The 20,091-nt window shown below is 40.8% G+C and overlaps 1 long non-coding RNA gene across 1 annotated transcript; it reads right to left on the bottom strand.

The window, feature by feature from the left end:
- Positions 1 to 6,058: 6,058 nt before the first annotated feature.
- Positions 6,059 to 10,889, bottom strand: LOC149119658 (uncharacterized). The gene is made up of 3 exons (XR_016227582.1): positions 10,702 to 10,889; positions 9,967 to 10,087; positions 6,059 to 6,268 (listed from the first exon to the last, which is right to left on the bottom strand). It is a non-coding gene; the product is annotated as an uncharacterized LOC149119658 (long non-coding RNA).
- Between the last annotated feature and the right edge of the window lie 9,202 nt (positions 10,890 to 20,091).

Here is a 20,091-nt window from a genome sequence, read left to right as displayed (position 1 = left end):
GTTGATATCTTTGACACTAATAAAAACAAATAATACTACAAACTGTCTTCAATTTACATGAACTTACAATTAGTCACTGTATAAAAACATCCTGATATACTCTAAAGTTTTTTAACTCATGAATGAAATCCATTACAGGTTTCACCCAGGTTGATAATTCTGTACCCTTACTTGGCATTGTGATGAGTCAGATGGGTTAATAGGCAGTCAGAGTGATCCTAGTGGAAATTTAGAGTGCAAAATGCTTTCTTCCCACAAAATTATCTTTCTTAAGAAATTATTTGAAAGGAAGAGTTACAGAGAGGCAGAGGCAGAGAGAAAGAGAGAAGTCTTCCATCCGCTTGAAATAAGACGTGACCCCTAGAGGGTCATGTCCAATTTCTCATTGGTTCACTCCCTGTTGTGAGCACCTACTGTCACACAGCTCGACAGTAGCAAGTGCGATGTAGGACGTGTCAGAGCATGGGGAAGAAAGGAACACCAGGACACAAGACTGTCTTTCCAATGAGAGATTTTATTGCTTACACACCAGGGTTTTTTATCTCTCTACTCTTCAGCATGCTCATTGAGGTCAAAACACTTATCAGTATCAATATACTTATCAATCTATACTAATTAATACACTTATCAATAAACTTAACACCACTACTTAACCATGACTTATCTACTTAACTTAGCTACTTAGCTTAACGTAACTACTTAGCTTAACTAATTAGCCTAATCATCCAACTTAACATAATTACTTAATACACTTATCAATATCACTATCAACAATGTCAATAATATCACTTATCATAACTTATAGCTAACACTTACTGAATTACTTAGTTTAACATAACTACTTAGCATCTTAACTTACTTACTATAATACTTAACTATCAGAGTAACACTATTCCCTTAATGACTAGAGGACTATTGGAATCAACACCATTAATATCAATATCAATAATACTACTTGAACTTATTTACTTATCACAGTATACAGTGTTAAAATAATTTTGAGGGCTATCTAATTATAATAGTATATGTACATCAAGGTCTCCAGCATTATTTACAGATACCTTGCATAGGGTCAAAACATAGTTATATTATATTACATGTGACTAACATTATTTGTAAAAGCTGTGTTTTCAAGGCTGGCATCATGGTCACAAAAAAGAGTGTCAGTGTTCAAAGTCCAGAGCTCCATGTCTCGCCAGTCACTTACAGGCAGGAAGTTGTGGGAAGGCTGTCACTCTGGGCAGTAGGTTCAAAGTTCCCAGGCAGATGGCAGGCGAGAAGTTGGAGAGGTCCCCTGCTGAGAGGCCTGGTCCGGCTTTGTGGTCAGGTCTGGCAGCAGGCTAAGGACTCCGGGCAAGGCGGTGAGGCCACGTCTCGGCTGGAGTTTTGATCCCGTAGTTGCCTTGTGTCGCTTAGCAAGGGGGCTAGTGAGCTGGCGCTTCAGCTCCAAGTGCGAGGAGATCCAGAGGTTTGCTCACACTGGGTCACACACACACACACACACACACACACTCACACACACAGTGGGGTGTTACAGTTCAGGGACAGCTCTGCAGGTCGGCTTGTGCCGCTACCTGCTCTGTGCAGAGTAGCGGGCTGCCTCTTCAGCTCCAGATGTGTGGAGATCCAGAGGTTCACACACACTGGGCCCCTTGTCCGTTGTTGGCTTGTGCCACTACCTGCTCCATGCGGAGTAGCCAGCTGCCTCTTCAGCTCCAGATGTGTGGAGATCCAGAGGTTCACACACACCAGGCCATGATCCCCGAGAGGATGGAGAGTGGTGCAAGAACTCCCTTTTTATCCTCATTTTCGGCAGTTCTCCAGCTTGCCATCCTCCAACTTGTCCAATCAATGCTGGTTCCTCCTTGCTTATAGTTGAACAGTCCCATCAATATTTATGTTTCCTGCCTTACTTATGTTTGAATGGTCCAGTCAGTGTGGGTAGGAGGGTATTGTCCATAGCACACTGTTATCTGATTGACCAGAGATGTCTGCTTGGCGTGATTAGGAGTGTTTCCCTAACAGCCATTAGGCATTGCCTCAGCTCCTGACTTATAACTCTACTTTACTTTTATTTTTGTGGCTAGTGGTAACTTCTTAACTCAATGTTTTACTGTGTTTCCACAGTTCATCTCCTTTTCAGGTAAGTGGTGATCCGTGACTCTTTTTTAGATTCCTGTGGGATTTTTCACACTCCCTAAATGGCCCCAATGGCCAGAGCTGGGCCAATCTGAATCCAGGAGCCAGGAGCTCCTTCTGGGTCCCCCACGCTGGTGCAGGGGCCCAAGCACTTAGGCCGTTTTCCACTGCTTTTCCAGGATATAGCAGAGAGCTAGATTGGAAGTGGAGCAGCCAGGTCTCGAACCGGTGCCCATATGGGATGTTGGCACTACAAGTAGCTGCTTTACCTGCTATGCCACAGTGCAGACTCCCAAAAGTTATCTTTAGCAAAGTCAAAAGTGTCCGTCCCCCTCCTTGAAAGCTTCCAATTTTACCATGAGAATAGAGAAGGAGTGGTGATTCTTTGAGTTCCCTGTTTACTATAAAACAAATTAGGCATCCCACCCTTCTGATGGCTCTTTTGTTTTATCATGAACAAGCCAAGCAGGGTAAAAAAATTGCAAATCAGGTATTTTAGTGGGTTTGTCCCCACTTTATAGCTAAATGTCAAGCTGATAAGTTTTTTCTTGCTCCAAATTGTGCTTAAAAGTCCCAGTATCTCCAGCACCCTTGGGTTTTACCTTTCTTGGAGCCCCCCTCCAGGTCACTCTGGCTGGAGGTCTCTGACTCTAATAAATCTTGCTTTTAAATAATTTTCAATGCTTCCTCTCTGCTTGTCTTCTTGGAAATTCTTCTTCCATGTGAGACAAAGAATTAAGGTAATATTTTCTCTGCTGCTGTTTCACCCGTTATAGCATTGTCAAAAACAATTCTCTAAACTAAAAGTAAAATTATTTTTAATCAATCATGCTAAGGGACTGATTTGCTTTTTTAACATTTCTGGGAAGAATATTATTAAAATATGGTTTCTACAAAAAATGTATACATATTATTTTGTGCTTTGGCCAAATCAAAGAACATGCTATTTTTCCCCCTGGAAATTGTGATTTTTGTGATATTTCCTGCTTTTTAAAATTTGTAATTTCTTGTCATTTCGTTTCTCATTCTATGTAACTATTTACTTTCATATCTAAGTTTTAATGATTTTTCCATTCCTCCCCATTATGTGAACTCCCAAATTGTATAAATGTCAACTCTATCAAAATTTGCATTTTAAGGCCACAACAAAACAAATCAAACACTGGAGTTAGAGAAAGGTTTATTGTCAGGTGGGGGAATCCTGACAGGCTAGGGGGGGAGGACTAGAGAGTAAGAGAGAGGAATCAGGAGGGAGAGAGGTAAAGAGAGGACATGTGTGTGGGAACCAGGTCTTGTTATACCTTTGACGGGAGGCAAGGAAGTAGGAGCAGTGAATCCCATTAGGGTGGGGGGTGAAGCTGACACCTGTGGTTGGGCCATTTGGTCACCTTACTTCCAGCAATGGCAGTGGAGGCTGGAGCCAAGGATGGTGTCCAGGATGTAAGTCATTCCACAGAAAAGACTGCGCCATTTTACTAACAACATCCCTGCCTATTGCTTTTTATAAAACAAGTGTTATATGGGATTACATCAGCCCCAAAAGTCCAGGAGGGGTGGAGGGATGATGATCTGTCTTTAGAGCTACTTGCTGACATGGGGTGACAAGTTACTCTGCTGGCATGGGGCAATGTCTCAAGTCTCTGTTTCCTAGGTGAGGAGCTGAGTATATCCCTATAGCAGCATTTGGGTGACTGCCTGGTTGGTGAAGGCTTTGGTTTGTTCCATTATCAACTCCTGTAAACAAACAGACAGGGTATTATAAAAGACAGGGTAAGAACAGAAGCCAATAGTCCTAAGAGTGGCATTAACCAAGTAATGAGAGGATTTCATAGAGGAGAGGAAACAAAGGGGTCTCCGAACCCTTGTGAAGACTGATGGATGTGGTTTGAAGCTGATCCCAACCAAGACTGGGAGAAAGGCCACTCATCTCTTGCAAGTATAGGGGTTTGTCTATAGAGAAAATTCTGAACAATCATACAACATTAAGTGTGGGGTGGGGAGGGTCATCAATACACATGGGTCAGGAGTAGAGCCATTGATGTTAGAGTAGAGGCTATGATTACAAAGGAATGAGGCACCAAGTGGGCCAGACAGGGTCTAGAATAAAAGACAGGCTCATTATTAGAGGACCTAAGAAAGCTGGTGTCTAAACCATGACTAAATTTTCCAATTGAGAGGCCAACAGAAACTAACAGAAGGGGCCTGCTAATAATCAGGTGGGCTTTAAGGCTTTGCCAGTTATGGGTCCTAGGGCTATCTACCTCTTCACATGGGGCACATCCTAAGGGAGGTGTGAACCTCCTTGGGGAAGGCACCCTGTTGACTTCCATTACCTAGCTGGCCTGGGAGGAGAGCTGGCCAGGTAAAGGCAGGTGGCATCTCTAACAGGAAATTTACAGTTCTGCCTGCAATGTCACTGACCCTACTTGGCCATCCCCTCAGCATCGGTGGTTACTTTGGAAACTGGGCTGAGTGAAGGGCTTTTCAGCTTAGAGCCACAAGATCTGTGGCTCTGTCCTGAAGTCCACTTCCAGTGACCCAACTCTTGGTTGGCAGAGCTCCCAGGGCTCTTCATAAGCTGACTGCTGCTAAAGCCCCAGGCTTTCCACGTCAAGAACCAATGCAGTGTACTGGCCTGTTGGGTCTCCTTGATGGCAGATCACTGTGCAAAGCAGCCATTAATAGGCCTGCCACCTATCTTTACATTGCTTCTAATGCCTAGCTTTCTTTTTCTCCTGGTTTTTGTTAAAGCAGACCAGAGGATGCAAGTCAAGGGGGTGCTCAAGTCCCATCTCCAATGTTGGTGCCTAAACTAGAAGTCTATTGTCATAGGCATGATCTATTTTTTAAAACTATATCATTGTTTTTCTTTTTTTAAAGATTATATATTTATTTGAAAATTAGAGTTACAGGTAGAAGGAGAGGCAGAGAGAGAGAGAGAGAGAAAGAGAGAGGTCTTCCATCTACTGGTTCACTCCCCAGTTGGCCACAATGACTGATCTGAAGCCAGGAGCTTCCTCCAGGTCTCCCACATGGGTGCAGCGGCCCAGGACTTGAACCGTCTTCCACTGTTTTCCCAGGCAACAGCAGAGAGCTGGATCAGAAAATGGAGCAGCTGGGACTCGACCCAGTGCGCATAATGGATGCCAGCACCACAGGAGGTGCCTTTACCCCACAGGCATGTTCTGGTAGTAGTTTTTCTGTGAGGTAGACAATGCCCATGGGGATACCTATGTCTTCACTTTAAAACTTTCTCTCCTTTTGTTTGAGGTTTTGCCTGTTCGCAATGCCCATGACAAAGTAAATCTAGCTGCAAAATTTTAATTTAAGCTCTCCTTTTGGCTATGCTGTTATAGAAAAGGGTTAGCTATTCCTTTTATAAGGTCTAAAGATCAAATTGTACATCCTGGAGAGCCCTTCAGTATAGAGTCAGTTTCCCACCTGGAAGAGAATAGAGAAATGAGGGAGCAAGTCAACTGTAGAGAAATGAGGGAGCAAATCCCAGAATGCTTACTGACAGCAATATCACATGAAAACTTAGCAAACAATTTTAACTGTTAAATAATAACTTATGAAAACACTTATCAGAAGGTCCAATGCCTTCTATAAATTTTAAGACAAGAGTACATGTATTTGGAAACATCACTTAAATATCTATCATGGTATAACTTGTTTGACCAGCAAACTCAAGCACAAACATGTCAATAACTTAAGCAGTTTTAGATTCTTTCTAACAACAAATTTAAAAAAACTGATACAAAGATTAAGGTCATACGAACCAACATGTATCTTAGATTAACTTAGCAGTTTAAATTTATGAGCTATTTTTATCTATAAGTCAATTAAAAGTTATTAATAATTTTTCCATGTACACATACAATATATATACACGTATAACATAACATTACAAGATGGAACAATAAAACAGTTTCAGTAATAGCTTCTCAAAGTCTTTAACTGTTTTTTTAAATTACTGATCAATTTGAATTACTTTCTGCTCTTAGTAATCTCGATTAACCATACTTTCTCTCAATTGGAACCTGTAGTGCATTATTGGCTTCATCTTCTTACAGAGCCATCCCAAAGTACTGAATGCAGTAGAAGTCATTGGAAAAAAATCTCTCAGAACCTACAGGAGGACAGTTAGACACAGAACCAACAATGTTTAGTTTTATGAGCAGCAAATCTGATATACAAAACTGTAGATGACAAAAGACTTCAAATAGCCATGTTTAAAATTATAAACTCATTAACCAACAAGAGGTACTTGCTTACTACACACAATATTTTCGAAAGCACCTGTAGGGTTTTACAAAACATTTAACCCTTTTAGGCCTCTGGGCCTTTCTCGTGAAAACTATCATGTCTGATAACAACACAAGATCATTAAACTTTTTGAACTTTTGAACATTTGTATAAGTAGCATTTTACATTATCATAACTTAAAATTTAGCACCACTTCACATCTTGACAGTACCTCTAATGTAATCCAAATAGCCTGATTAGTTGGTGTCTCCACAAGATGAGAGATGGGGCTGACACTGTGGTGTAGTGGGTAAAACCAGTGCCTGCAATGCTGGCAACCCATATGGGCACTGGTTCAAGTCCCAGCTGCTCCATTTCTGATCCAGCTCTCTGATATGGCTTGGGAAAGCAGCAGAAGATGGCCCAAGTCTTTGGGCCCCTGTACCCACATGGGAAACCCGGAAGAAGCTCTTGGCTCCTGGCTTCAGATTGGCACAGCTGATTGGGGAGTGAAATAGCAGATGGAAGATCTCTCTCTCTCTCTCTCTCTCTGTCTCTCCTCTGACTTTCAAATAAATAAATAAATCTTAAAAAAAAAAAAAAAGATGAGGAGATGAGGAACATATCCTTTGACGTTTTCAGTGGCCCAACTGGAAATATCAAAGTCCAAATTCTTTGGGACTTTGATTTTTTGAATGTCTGTCAAGGATGCCAAGAAGGCTTAAAATATCTGGTAGAAACAGGATCTTTTAACATCATGACATAATATAGACCAGATTTAGTCACTGTTACAAGGCAATTACTCAGATGCTTTAGAATGAGTGTATATTCAAACAAACCATAACTCTTAAAAACTCAGTCGTTCCTAAACAGTCAGAGCTTAATGGGACATTACAGAACACAATAGACTACTTTAACAGTATTCTCTTTGGTCATTCCAAAAATTGGAAATAAGAACTTAAATTAGTTAGCACACGGAATATCCCATAACTTGGAACAATTTTAGAAGAATCAAACCTAGGGAAGAGAAAATAGCTTACTGGAGCTGGCTAGAAAACTGGCAGAGAATCAACAATTAAACAAAACTATTAAAAGGAGATGCTGCAGGTTTTATTGACTGGCATATATGCATTGTAAAAACCTCATTGCTTTAATAGAGGATCAAATTATACTTCTGCCAAATAGACTAAAAGATTTTGCTTTCCATATTCTGATTTCCTTGATTTACATTTTGAAATCACCCTTTAGAATTCTCCAAATTAAGACATTTTCTAAATATGATAACACATTGAATTTCAACCTTAGTTACTTTCAAGCAGTGTTGAACTATTTTCATATAGACAATTTATGAAAACATTAGTAAACACAATAGTTTTTCTATAGAATCTAAGGTGTTAAGAGTACCATCATTTACATTTAGACACATTTATCTCATTTGACTTTACCCAATTTACATTTAGTAATTACACCTGGATGACTGAGGATGCTGGTGTTACATTATCTGAATTAAGGTCAAAATTACCGTTATATAGAATTCTACCCTTTTTATAAAACTCTAGCTATAAATCATTGACATTAAACCAGAGATTGCAAAATCCACCTTAGGGGCTATAATGAGTACTTATTACCCATTGCTATATCATTGGAAACCTGCTAAACCAAATTGTAAAACAAGTTCTGTAAGTTACAAAGCAATATTTTTAAAGGTAGCAATCTTCCTGTATTCAAAAGAGAGAAATTTCTTCAAACTCAATGTCTAGTTACAGTTTAATCAAATTTTCATACATGAAATTGTTATTTACCAAAGACAACTTTTTAGGTTTTACTTGATTTTTTTTTTTTTTTTTTTTTTTTGCCAGGCAGAGTTAGTGAGAGACAGAGAGAGAGAGAGACAGAGAGAAAGGTCTTCCTTCTGTTGGTTCACTCCCCTAATGACCACTACGGCCGGCGTGGAGCCGATCCAAAGCCAGGAGCTGGGTACTTCCTCCCCATCTCCCATGTGGGTGCAGGGACCCAAGCACTTGGGCCACCCTCCACTGCACTCCCGGGCCACAGTAGAGAGCTGGACTGGAAGAGGAGCAACCGGGACTAGTACCCGGTGCTCAACTGGGACTAGAACCCGGGGTGACGGCTCTGCAGGCGGAGGATTAGCCAAGTGAGCTATGGCGGCAGCCATTTGAATTTGAGTCTACTTTTCTTTTACCCAAAGAACACTATAGGCCAATGATGCCCTAGTCAACAGTCAGCTCCTTGGGACTGCCTCTGAAACAAAATATTCAGGCAGCTGTCAGACAGGTCCCAAAGGTGACTGTGGGCTAGCAGCCCATGTGCCAGGGACGAGAAGTCCATTGGAGATTATCACCATTATGTTAGGTTTAATGGGGGAGAATATCCATCAGAGTAGATGGACACCCCTCTGGTTGGAGAGAGAGATTTTTAAGGAGGAGAATCTGATAGGTGACAGAGTAAGGGGCAATTAGGGAAAAGGAGATATATCCAGAAATAGTAATTAACCTGGTGAGCTGGCTGGTTTGAAGGGCCAATCTAGGAAATGGCCACTAATGGGACTAGGAAATCTAGTTTGTATGAATTGAGCAGACCTGGTGAGGTCAGCTTGACTTTCAGTTACAACATAGGAGGAAAACCCATCAAAAGACCTGATTATCCTGTCTGGCTTGCTCATGATAAAAAAAAAAAAAGAGAGAGAGAGAGAGCCATCAAAAGGGTGGGATACCTAATTTGTATTGCAGTAAACTGGGAGCTCTGAAGGGTGGAATCACCCACTCCCTTGCTATTCTTCTGGTAAAACTGGAACAGGAGGTGAATGGGCAAAGACCAGTTAGAGGACAATGGCTGGAGGGTGAAGGCAGGGAGATAGCACCTTTGCTTCTCTTGGAGGAGGGTGTTAGAGAGGATCATAGATAAGACAGGGGGAGTAGACTTTGGACAAGGGCTAATTCTGAGGTAAGGTCAGAATTCCTGGGTGGGAAGGGGAGGTACAGTGAGCTGAGACAGAGCTGGAGCAGCAAACATAGAAGAAAAGGGTTTTGGCTTTTTAGTGAGAGCTTTGGAAGTTAAGAGAACTTGAGCTTAAGAAAGTTCACAGCTGAGACAGGAGAAAGCTTAGACATAGGAAGTTTTTTCCACTTTCTCAAATGCTTACAGAAATGATACAGATGTTGAATAGTGTCGGGGTCAAACATGGACTGGTCATTGGATTAGGAGACAACCGAGAGGAGGGCTGGACAGAACACAGGATGGAGAAGTTCCCATGGCAAACCATAGAGTCAGATTGGCAGATATTGGGAGACCCCGAGATCACAGCCATCCAACAAGAGGATATGGGAACAGAAGGCAGGGGTTGTCACCCACCCACCCACTGGAACCCAAGGCCTAGCCTGTAGAAGGGAAATAGGGGGTTGAGTCATCACCCACACACACCGTTGCCTGGACACAGAGTCTGTAGAGGCATGAGGCCATAGGCATTGTGGTGCATGGCACCATGACTTCAAGGAGAAGTATAGTAGAACCAGAACCCATAGTAGAGGTTACTGTGGGAGAATCCCCTGATGCACATCTTACCTCAGGATTTTAAAGGCCGATGTGTGGATGGAGATCACAGAGCATTCAGTGGCATGGAAGGAGGTCCAGGGCTGTGTTTTGTGACTGGCAGAAAATCAGGACCCCAAAACAGCTCAGATTCCTGAAGGGAGAGCAAGGTCAATGGAAGAGCTTGGATCCGAGTCACAGCACCAATGTAAGGCCATCACCAAAACATGCCAAACACCTGAGTTAGAGGAAAGGTTTTTTTTTGTTGGGTGGGGGAAGGCTGATGGGCCAAGGGGAGAGGGCAAGAGAGTAAGAGAGAGAGTAATCAGGAGGGAGAGAGATCAAGAGAGGGCATGTGTGTGAGAGGCAGGTCTTGTTATACCTTTGCTGGGGGGCAGGGAAGTAGGAGCAGCAAAATTCATTAGGGTGGGGGTGGATCTGACACCTGTGGTTATGCCATCTTGAAATAGGACAAGACCCCCTAAAATTTACCCTGAAATGTGGCTCCTTAAAGTTCCATAGAAATGCTATCTGGGGTGCCACATGCGCTACTGGAATTTGGGGTGCCTTACGATTTCACCATGGGCTTATTACTAAATCCCCAATATTAATAAGCCCAAGAGGGTTCTTGCCTAGTATTTAGAGAAGAATTCTAAATACCGGCACAGATCAACGAGGCAGCATGGTACATTTTAAGCTTTTATTTAGTAAGATGCTTAGGAGAGTGAGAGCTCTATTTAGGGGAGAGAGGTGAATAGGGGTTCATACCAAGCTCCAGGAACCAGCCACGTGGATGAGCATCTAGGCCAGGAAGCCTAGAGCACATGGCCCAAAGGCCATGTGCCCTGGAGGCGCAGGGCTACAGCAAGCTCTGTCCTGGCAAGAGGCCAGGGAAGAAGAGCAGGGTCAGGCACACTGTGCCCTAGGCTTTTAACCCACTCCAAAGGGGAGTGGTTAATTAACCTGATTGGCTGGTGGGCACCCCCGTGTGGCCAGGTAGGGGAATGAGGCCACACAGGGGCGTGGCAAAGGCATCAGGTAGGGGCATTAGGTCACACAGGGGCGTGGTCTTCCAGTTCACAAATCTGATCAATTTTAACCTGTATGTCTGCCTACTTCATTCTCCCCTCAGAGACTCCAGACCTTAATCTTAAGGGGTTGTTGATGGGCATCGAGTCTCCATCTTCTGTAGCTACTTCCTGCTGATTAGGGGCGCAGACCCTGCCTGTTCTCGGTCTGGAAGTCTCTACCTATCTCATCTAATGAGTTCACTTCACGAGCTGGATCTCTTTCAGTCACTGCCATCCTCAGTGTCTCCTGCATGGTCATCATTTTTCTCAGAAGCTGCTGGGTTCTACTGGGTTCTTTTAGATATAAATGAAGGTCCATTGTCACTCTGGAGTGACCGTGGGAGTCCAAAGCGTGGCACGATGTCTTTCAACAAGGCTTTAAACACCTCGTGTGCTTTCTCTGTTCGGGTCGAAAAGGCCTCTATCCATCCTGTAAAAGTGTCAATAAAGACTAGAAGGTACCTGTAATTACTTGTAGGGAGCATATTGGTATAATCAACCTGCCAATCTTCAGCTGTTTATGTTCCCCTCCTCTGCACAGGAGTCAACAGGGGAGGTGGCCTTACATGGTGAGGGTTATTCTGTAAACATAGAGGCCAAGAAAAGTCATTTCCTTTGTGACCATATTTGGTCCCTTTTCTCCAAAAGCTCGGGAGACCAGTTGTACTAAGGCATCTCTTCCCAAGTGGGTAGAGCTGTGTAATTTTCCATTAAGTGGCCATTGGTAGCATGATTCTGTGATTTAGCATCCGCTATCCATTTGCTTTTTTAGTATAGCCTCGCTGTTGAGCCCATTCATTTTCAGGCTCCGTATAGTGAGATTCCTTAGCCACTTCCACAGATTGACGTATAAGGGCCATTTCCAAACTTTCCTTTGTAGCTGCTCTATCTGTTAATGCATTTCCCTGGTTAATATAATTATCTCCCTTCTGATATACCTTGCAGTGGATGATGGCCACTTCTAAAGGCTCCAGTACTGCCTGGAGTAGAGCCAGTATCTCTTTTCCATATTTAACAGAGGAACTCTTTGCAGTCAGTAAGCCCCTCTCTTTCCAGATTGCTGCGCGTGCATGCAACACAAGGAAAGCATATCTGGAATATATATATATATATATATACACACACACACACTAACTCGCTGACCTTTTCCCAGTTGTAAAGCCCTAGTCAATGCAATAAGCTCCACCTTTTGGCTAAAGTATTGTGTGGTAGTGCTTGGGCTTCTATCGTCTGCCTTTCTAACTCCTTCCTTCAGATAGCTGCTGCCATCAGTAAACCATTCGACATCTGGATTTTCCAGAGGCTCATCTCATAGGTCTGGCCTACTAGAGTACATCTGCCGAATTCAATCTGGTCACCTGGCTTCCAGCAATGGCAGTAGGGGCTGGAGCATAGGATGGTGTCCAGGATGTGAGCTGTGCAACAGACAAGACCGTGCCATTTTACTAACATGCATCCTCCTTGACAAAAATGCACACCGGAAGAAGAAATGAATACTGACCAAGCCTGACTTTGGGGTTGATTTGTCCTATTACCTGAAGCATATTATTTAACTTAATTGGGTCTCTTTTTAAGGACCCTTCTACCCATGTTGGAAATGTTGATTTTTATCTGTGACTTAAGCTCGCAGAAAGTAAAAGTGAAAGGAATTCCCCCACCATTTTTTGTTTTGCAAAACATGCAATGGGAAGAATTATCCTTTCTTGTATGACAAGACTGGACATTGACCCTCGGAATTCCCATTCTTTTTCTCATAAATGATTAGCTAAACTATTTTATCCACTGAGATCAGCAGGAAGAAAATTGCTGTTAACCTAACTTTGGTTAAACTTTCCTCCTTCCTCTGATTTCCAGAATTTTGACCTATCTTCAGCCTGAGTGGTCAGACAGGCCCTCCTGCAAACAGGCTGGTCTCAGGGTAAAACTTTCTCTGATTTGCAATCCAGTGCTACACTTTCATTGCACTTGACCCACACTTGATTCTTTCTACTGTTAATTACCCCTCTCTGCAAAAGAAAACCCCTTTTTGCCCAACTATGAAGACATTTCCAGACCTCTTATAGTCAGCGTTCTCCCTATTATAATAATCCTTTTCCCTCTCTTGCAATAATCCTTTTGCATAAAAGTATCTCCTTACTCAGTTCAGTTTTTTTTTGTTGTTGTTTTACAATGCAAAATTTTGTCTGTTAAAGTGTTAGGAAAATGCTGCCAACATGTCATCTGTACATCCCCCAAATCTACTCTTCCTATGAGGGAAGCTACTGGATCAATAAAGAGCACAGAAGCTCTTGAAAGCCCGATGTTTGATCACTTTTATGCACTGAAAAGGCACCATTCATGTCTGAGTCTTTTAGAAATGCAACCATTCAATGAATGCTCACCTAAATATTGTGCATTACTCCAAGAAAAGTTGTCCCGAATTGAAAATTCCATGAAAGCCTGGGTTACACTATTCCTTTATAACGAATGTAACATTTGGGAGCAGATAGATTGCTTTCATGACAAAATTCATATGTTGAAATGGTTTAAATTAAAGACATAACTGCAGGAGTAGAGTATTATTTTGCTCTGCCAATTTTTCACATTTCTGAAATTCCCTAGAGGTTCTGTAAATGGCATTTCTGACAGCAAATGTTTTTAAAAGCCCCAAGGACCCTGAGAAAGCCACATCACAAAACATGCAGAAGATATTAAAACCCAGAAACTTTTAATATATTAGAGTTAGAAGAATTTTTTTGGGGCTAGGTACTTTTCTCTAAGATTGATCCTCTGCACACCAGCTGCAAAACACCACTGACAGCAGCCATGTCTGAGAGGACATAAAGCAGGCATGTCGGGTAGTCATGAGAAGTCAGTAAGAGTTTGTGGGGCAAGTTTTTAGAAGGAAACCTCCAACTTAATTTTTATATATACAGCGTTCATACGCTATTTTCATCTTTATTACAGAGTGCACAATAGCAATTTATCTTATTTTATATTTTTCCTGTGTTTTGTGAATCACTTGTCTCCATGAGACCAAGAGCTACTTATGGGCCAGACCTGCAGTCTTCCATTGATGTCTCAAAGGAATGGGTTCCAGGGCACACTCCCACCCTCCCTGCACATGGCTACCAAAATCTGTGGATTCTCAAGGCCCTTATGTAAAATGTAGCAGTATTTGCATGGAATCTTTGCATATCCTGCTATATAGTTTAAGTCATATCTAGATTACTTATAATGTACAATATAATGTAAATTCTATGTAAATAGTTCTTATCCTGTATTGCCTAGGAAATAACTAGAAACACAAAGTCTGCACATGTTCAGTACAGACATGTTCTTTCTTCCAACTACATTTTCTAAAACTTTTTGTTTATTTATTTGAGAAGTGGAGAGAGAGACAGAGTGAGCTCCCATCCACTAATTCACTCTCCCAGTGCTCATGAGAGCCAAACTGAAGCAGGGAACTAGAAGCTCAATGCAGGTCTCTCATGTGGGTGGCAGAGACCCAACTTCCCACTGCCTCCCAGGATGTACATTAGCAGGAAGCTGGAATTAAAAGGCGAGCTGAAACTAAAGCCCAGGGACTCCAATACTTGATGGGGGGTGTGTCCTATTCAGCGTCTTAACTGTCCCCCAAATACTTTTTATCTGAGGTTGGTTGAATCATTGAAGTGGAACCCATAGAACCAGAGGGCTAGTTATTTATAATTTCTCTTTGTGGCTCAGCATTGAGTAGAGACTGATAAATGTTTGGAATAGAATGACAAAAGATATTTCTGTTTGTGCATTCGTTCTCTTTTTCTTTCTTAGTGTTTTTCTCCCCTTACTGCTGCTTCTCCTTTCCTTTGTGAAAACACCCATTGTAATAGATACTCACTTTAAAAACACAAAAGAAACACTCATACACTCACCACCACGTTTAAAATGTATCATGAACTAGGACCTTTACAACCCTTGAAGTTCACTCTCCAAGTGGAGCTGTTTTTGGCACCCTCAGCTGTGACTACCAATCTACATTTTGCCCTAATTATTCTTTTACTTTTCTTTATAGTTCTTCTACATACAAACGTATCCTTAAACTATGTTGTATATTCATCTTTCTTGAGTATGCCCTAAATGAGCAAAATGTGTCCCTGGACATTCCCTGGGCCAACAGCACTGAGGTCACCTGGAAGTTTGTTGGAAATACTGAATCTTTGGCACTGCCACAGAATTCTTGAATCAGGATTTGTATTAAGCAAGATCTCTAGCAGACTCACATTAAAATGTAAGAACCACAGCATTGCTTGAGAATAGCATTATATATTTATTTTATTGCTACATAATTAAGTATGTTAATTAATAGTGCTAATTACCACTAATTGCTTTGCCTGTGAAATTTATTTGATTTCTATTTATCTGCTGTAAAACTTTTATTCACTCAACAAATACGTATTGTGTGCCTTCTATCTGCTAGGCACTGAAGTAAATACTTTAGATTATTCAGAGAACAAAACAGAAAAAAAAAAACTCTTAAACTTATGGTGCTGACATTCTTTTTAAAAAAGCTTTTAGAAACATTATTTATTTATCTTTGATGTTCTTGAAAAGACAGAGGCGCAAAGGGGAGAGACAGAGACAGAGATCTTCTATTGGTTGTTTCATTCTTTTAATGCCTGCAACAACTGGGGCTGATACTAGGAGCCAAAACTCAATCTGGGTCTCCCATGTGGGTTGCAGGGACCCAATTATTTGAGCCATCCATCAGCTGCTGCTTCCCTGGGTGTACATTAGATGGAAGCAAGTACTTCAATATAGGATGTGACGTACCAAACAGTATCTAAACTGCTATGCCAAATGCCTGCCCCAAGGTTTAGTAATGAGGAGGAAAAACAAAAACTCTCCAAATAATAAAGACACAGCTTATGTCATAAGTGATAAGTGCATTGTATAGATGGAATTGTGCCCTTTGAAATTCACATGTTGAAGTCTTATCCCCCAATATCTCAGTACGTGAGTGTATTTGGAGTTATGGCCTTTAAAGAGGTAAATAAATAAGTTAAAATGAGACCACTGGAATTGTTCCTAATCCAATCCAAATGGTGTCTTTATAAGAGGAAATCATGACACACAGAGAGGCACCAGGGATGAGTATGCACAGATGAATGAAGCATGTGAAGACACAGCAAGAAATTTGGTTTCCATTAGCCAAGGAGGGAAGCCTCAGAAGAAACCCAACCTGTGAGGCCTTGATCTTAAACTCTCAGCCTCCAGAACTGTGGTGCAATGCGCTTCTGTTGATTAAGCCACTTGGTCTGTAATAGTTTGTTCAGGCAGCCGGAGATAAGACTAGCAGAATGCTGAGAAACAGGAGCGAAGTAAGATGGAAGGCAGTGCCAGGAAAGGGCGTGAGTGCACTTTTAAATAGGCTGGTCTTGGTAAATTACATTGAGGAAGTGTCCTTTGACCACAGACCTAAAGGAGTGAAAGAACTTTTCATGTGGGTATCTGATAACTCCTCCAGTCACAGGAAAAGCTAGATGAAGGATCCAGGTGGAGAGTGTGTATTGGATATTTTCATGGAACACCGAGGAAGCCAGTATAGCTGTAGGACAGTGAGCAAGGGTGAGAGCCATAGGAAATGAAATCAGAGAGCTAATATAACTTTGGCTTTTACTCTTACTGAGATGGGTAGAAATGCCATAGTGTTAGCAGAGGGTTAGCATGATCTGACTTAGATTCATAAAGTACTTCTCTGGTTGCTGTGTGGAAGACAGAATGTAGAACCTAGCACACACACACACACAAAGAAGCAGTGACAACAAGTAATGCTTAAACTTCTACAAGTCACTCAGAAAAATAATGTACACATATTTTATTATTAATAATATTAATAATTATTCTGCAGATCATTTGTTGCAATTACATACTCTGAATTTGTTCCTTTTTTCCTAGTATATTAATTTCTAGCATCTAAATTTCTTTTTTATTTAATGGTGAGCTGTTTGGGTGTCTTATATGTGAAAACTTCAAGATCATGATGATTACCACTAGATTCTAAAGGTACTTTATTCTTAAAAACTTTAATTTGAATTTATAGACGTGTCATTAATTCATCTGGAATTGAATTTTGTGTATGGTTTCAGGTGGAGAACTAATTTCATTTTCCCGCATGGATGGCCATAATACAGTACCACTTATCAAATAGTGTAGTCCATAGTCATCCATGATGTTATGTGAGCTTTCTTACTGGAATTGTTAGTCCATTTGTCTATTCTGGATCATTCCACACCATCTTAATGAATCTACTTTTTAAAATGAGTCTTTACTTCTGGTATTTCCTAACTTTGTTCTTGGGGGACATTTTACTTATAATTCTTTCTTTGCATCCGTGTCATTCTACAACTAACTGAACACCAAAAAGAAAACCTGTTGAAGTGAAATGGACACTATGAGAAATAGCAACTTGATCAGCCCTTGTCCTGATTGTCAATGAACAACTTAATACTTTATCTCTTTTAGTATTTTTTTGTTCTACTTAATACTATTTGTTGAACTCTTTAATTAACACACAATTATTCATAGGTATTTAAATTTAACTAAAAAGTGATCCCTATTAAATATAAGAGTGGGAATAAGAGAGGGAGGAGATGTACAGTTTGGGACATGCTCAATTGGACTTGCCCCAAATGGTAGAGTTAGAAACATACCAGGGATTCCAATTCAATCCCATCAAGGTGGCATGTACCAATGCCATCTCACTAGTCAAAGTGATCAGTTTCAGTTCACAATTGATCATAATGATAGGATTAAGAGTCAAAAGGATCACACAAACAAAACTAATGTCTGCTAATATTAACTGAAAGAATTACAAAAGAGATAACGATCCAACATGGGAAGTGGGATACACAGCAGACTCATAGAATGGCAGATGTCCTAAATAGCACTCTGTGGCCTCAGAATCAGCCCTTAAGGTGTTCAGATCTGGCTGAAGAGGCCATGAGAGTATTTTAGGCATGGAAAGCCAAGACACTCTGGCAAAAAAAAAAAAAAAAAAAAACACCAAAACCAAAACCAAAACCACTAAATGAAAGATCTCTGCGAGTGAGATCCCAGTGGAAAGAAAGGGCCATCAAAGAAGGAGGTACCTTTCTCTGAAGGGAGAAGAGAACTTCCACTTTGACTATGACCTTGTCTAAATAAGATTGATGTCCGTGAACTCAAAAGTCTTCCATAGCCTTGGCAACTCATGACAAGAGCCTTGGGTGATTACTGACACCATAAACAAGAGTGTTGATTGTTAAGTCAACAACAGGAGTCACTGTGCACTTGCTCCTCATGTAGGATCTCTGTCCTTAATGTGTTGTACAATGTGAATTAATGCTATAATGAGTACTCAAGCAGTACTTTACACTTTGTGTTTCTCAGTGGGTGCAAACTGTTGAAATCTTTACTTAATATATACTAAATTGATCTTCTGTATATAAAGATAATTGAAAATGAATCTTGATGTGAATGGAAGGGGAGAGGGAGTGGGAGATGAGAGGGTTGTGGGTGGGAGGGAAGTTATGGGGGGGGGAAGCCACTGTAATCCAAAAGTTGTACTTTGGAAATTTATATTTATTAAATAAAAGTTAAAAAATAAATAAATTTCTGAATTTTTCTCTATAAAAATTGTCCTTGTTATGTTAGACTCACCCATCGTATACTATTTATGCATTGCATTGCCTCTTGGTCCCTCTCTGTCAGCATAGGCACTACTCCAGGGCATTACAGAAGATTTAAGGTTTAAGTGAACAGATACATTTGTTATACACATGAGTTTTTTTTTAAAGACTTATTTATTTATTTGAAAGGCAGAGTTATAGAAGGAGAGGGACATACACTGAGATACACATGGGGAGGTAGGGAGGAGAGAAAGAGAGAGAGAGAGAGAGATATCTTCTGTTCACTGGTTCACTCCCCAATCTTCCATCCACTGGTTCACTCCTCAAATGGCACCAACAGCCAAAGCCAGGAGCCTGGAACTCCATCTTGGTCCCTCATATGAATGGCAGTGCCCAAGCACTTGTACCTTCTTCCGCTGCTTTCCCAGGAGCATTAGCATGAAGATGGATCAAGAATGGTACAGCTGAGACCCAAGTTGACACATGGGATGCTGGTGTGGCAGGCAGTGGCTTAATTCACTGTGATGCAATGAGGGCCCCCAAATGATTTTCTTTGTGACCTTCAAAAGGCTTGTAAAAGCATGACTCTGACAGTAAATAGTTGATATCAAGTGACCACTAAATTGTCATTTCTAGTAAAATTCTCTGTTCTCCTCTACCTCTTCATCATTATAGTATCATTAATCCAACATAAATAATAGCTAAAATATTATTTATTGTTAAGTACTTCTTTAGTTGCTTTGGGTATATTTTGGTGAAATCCTTTCTACTCCTATAAGATGCACAATATCAACTACTATCAGAGATCAGGAACCTGGATCAGAAAGGTTAGTATTCTGCCCATGTTAATGGTTCAAAAGGGAGGTGTATAGTAGTAAAATAATCCAGAACAGCTTATGTCAATTGTTAAGGCCTTGCTTAGTCTTTGCCAATTATTACTAGAAACAAATGGCTTCATAGTCACTACTTTTTATATTCTGCTTCTGACAATCTCCATAGAAATTTAGTACAGGAGAGAAAACACACAAATTGTGAGAGAGCATGGCTAGCTGCCAGGAATTGTCAATGAGCTAGTCGCTCACCACCTAAACTTCTACAGTATTTTGTTGAGCATACTCAGTATGTCATTTTGTAAGGCTAAATCATTTTCCCTTCAAAGTTCAGACCTATCTCGAAATGGTATCATAAGGATGAACCAATAAGACATCAAAGATCTCTGATATATATTGTACTAGATATATACTAGATATATATTGAGATATATATTGTACTAGATATATATTGAGTAGATAAATTCCCCAGGTTAAAAATTGTGCTTCAAGATTTTGTTTCCTGTTATTATTTTTCTTTTACACTGTAAGATGAGTATTGAAATACTTGTCATATAATACAGTCTTGCTGCTAAATTCAAAAAAGCCAAATAGGTTTTATTTTTCAAAATTAAATATTCCCATTTGATT

This window comes from Oryctolagus cuniculus, chromosome X, assembly GCF_051225735.1.
Source record: "Oryctolagus cuniculus isolate XC-2025 breed Fujian yellow rabbit chromosome X, ASM5122573v1, whole genome shotgun sequence".
Lineage (NCBI taxonomy): Eukaryota > Metazoa > Chordata > Mammalia > Lagomorpha > Leporidae > Oryctolagus > Oryctolagus cuniculus.
This window is presented reverse-complemented; position numbering and strand designations above follow the sequence as displayed.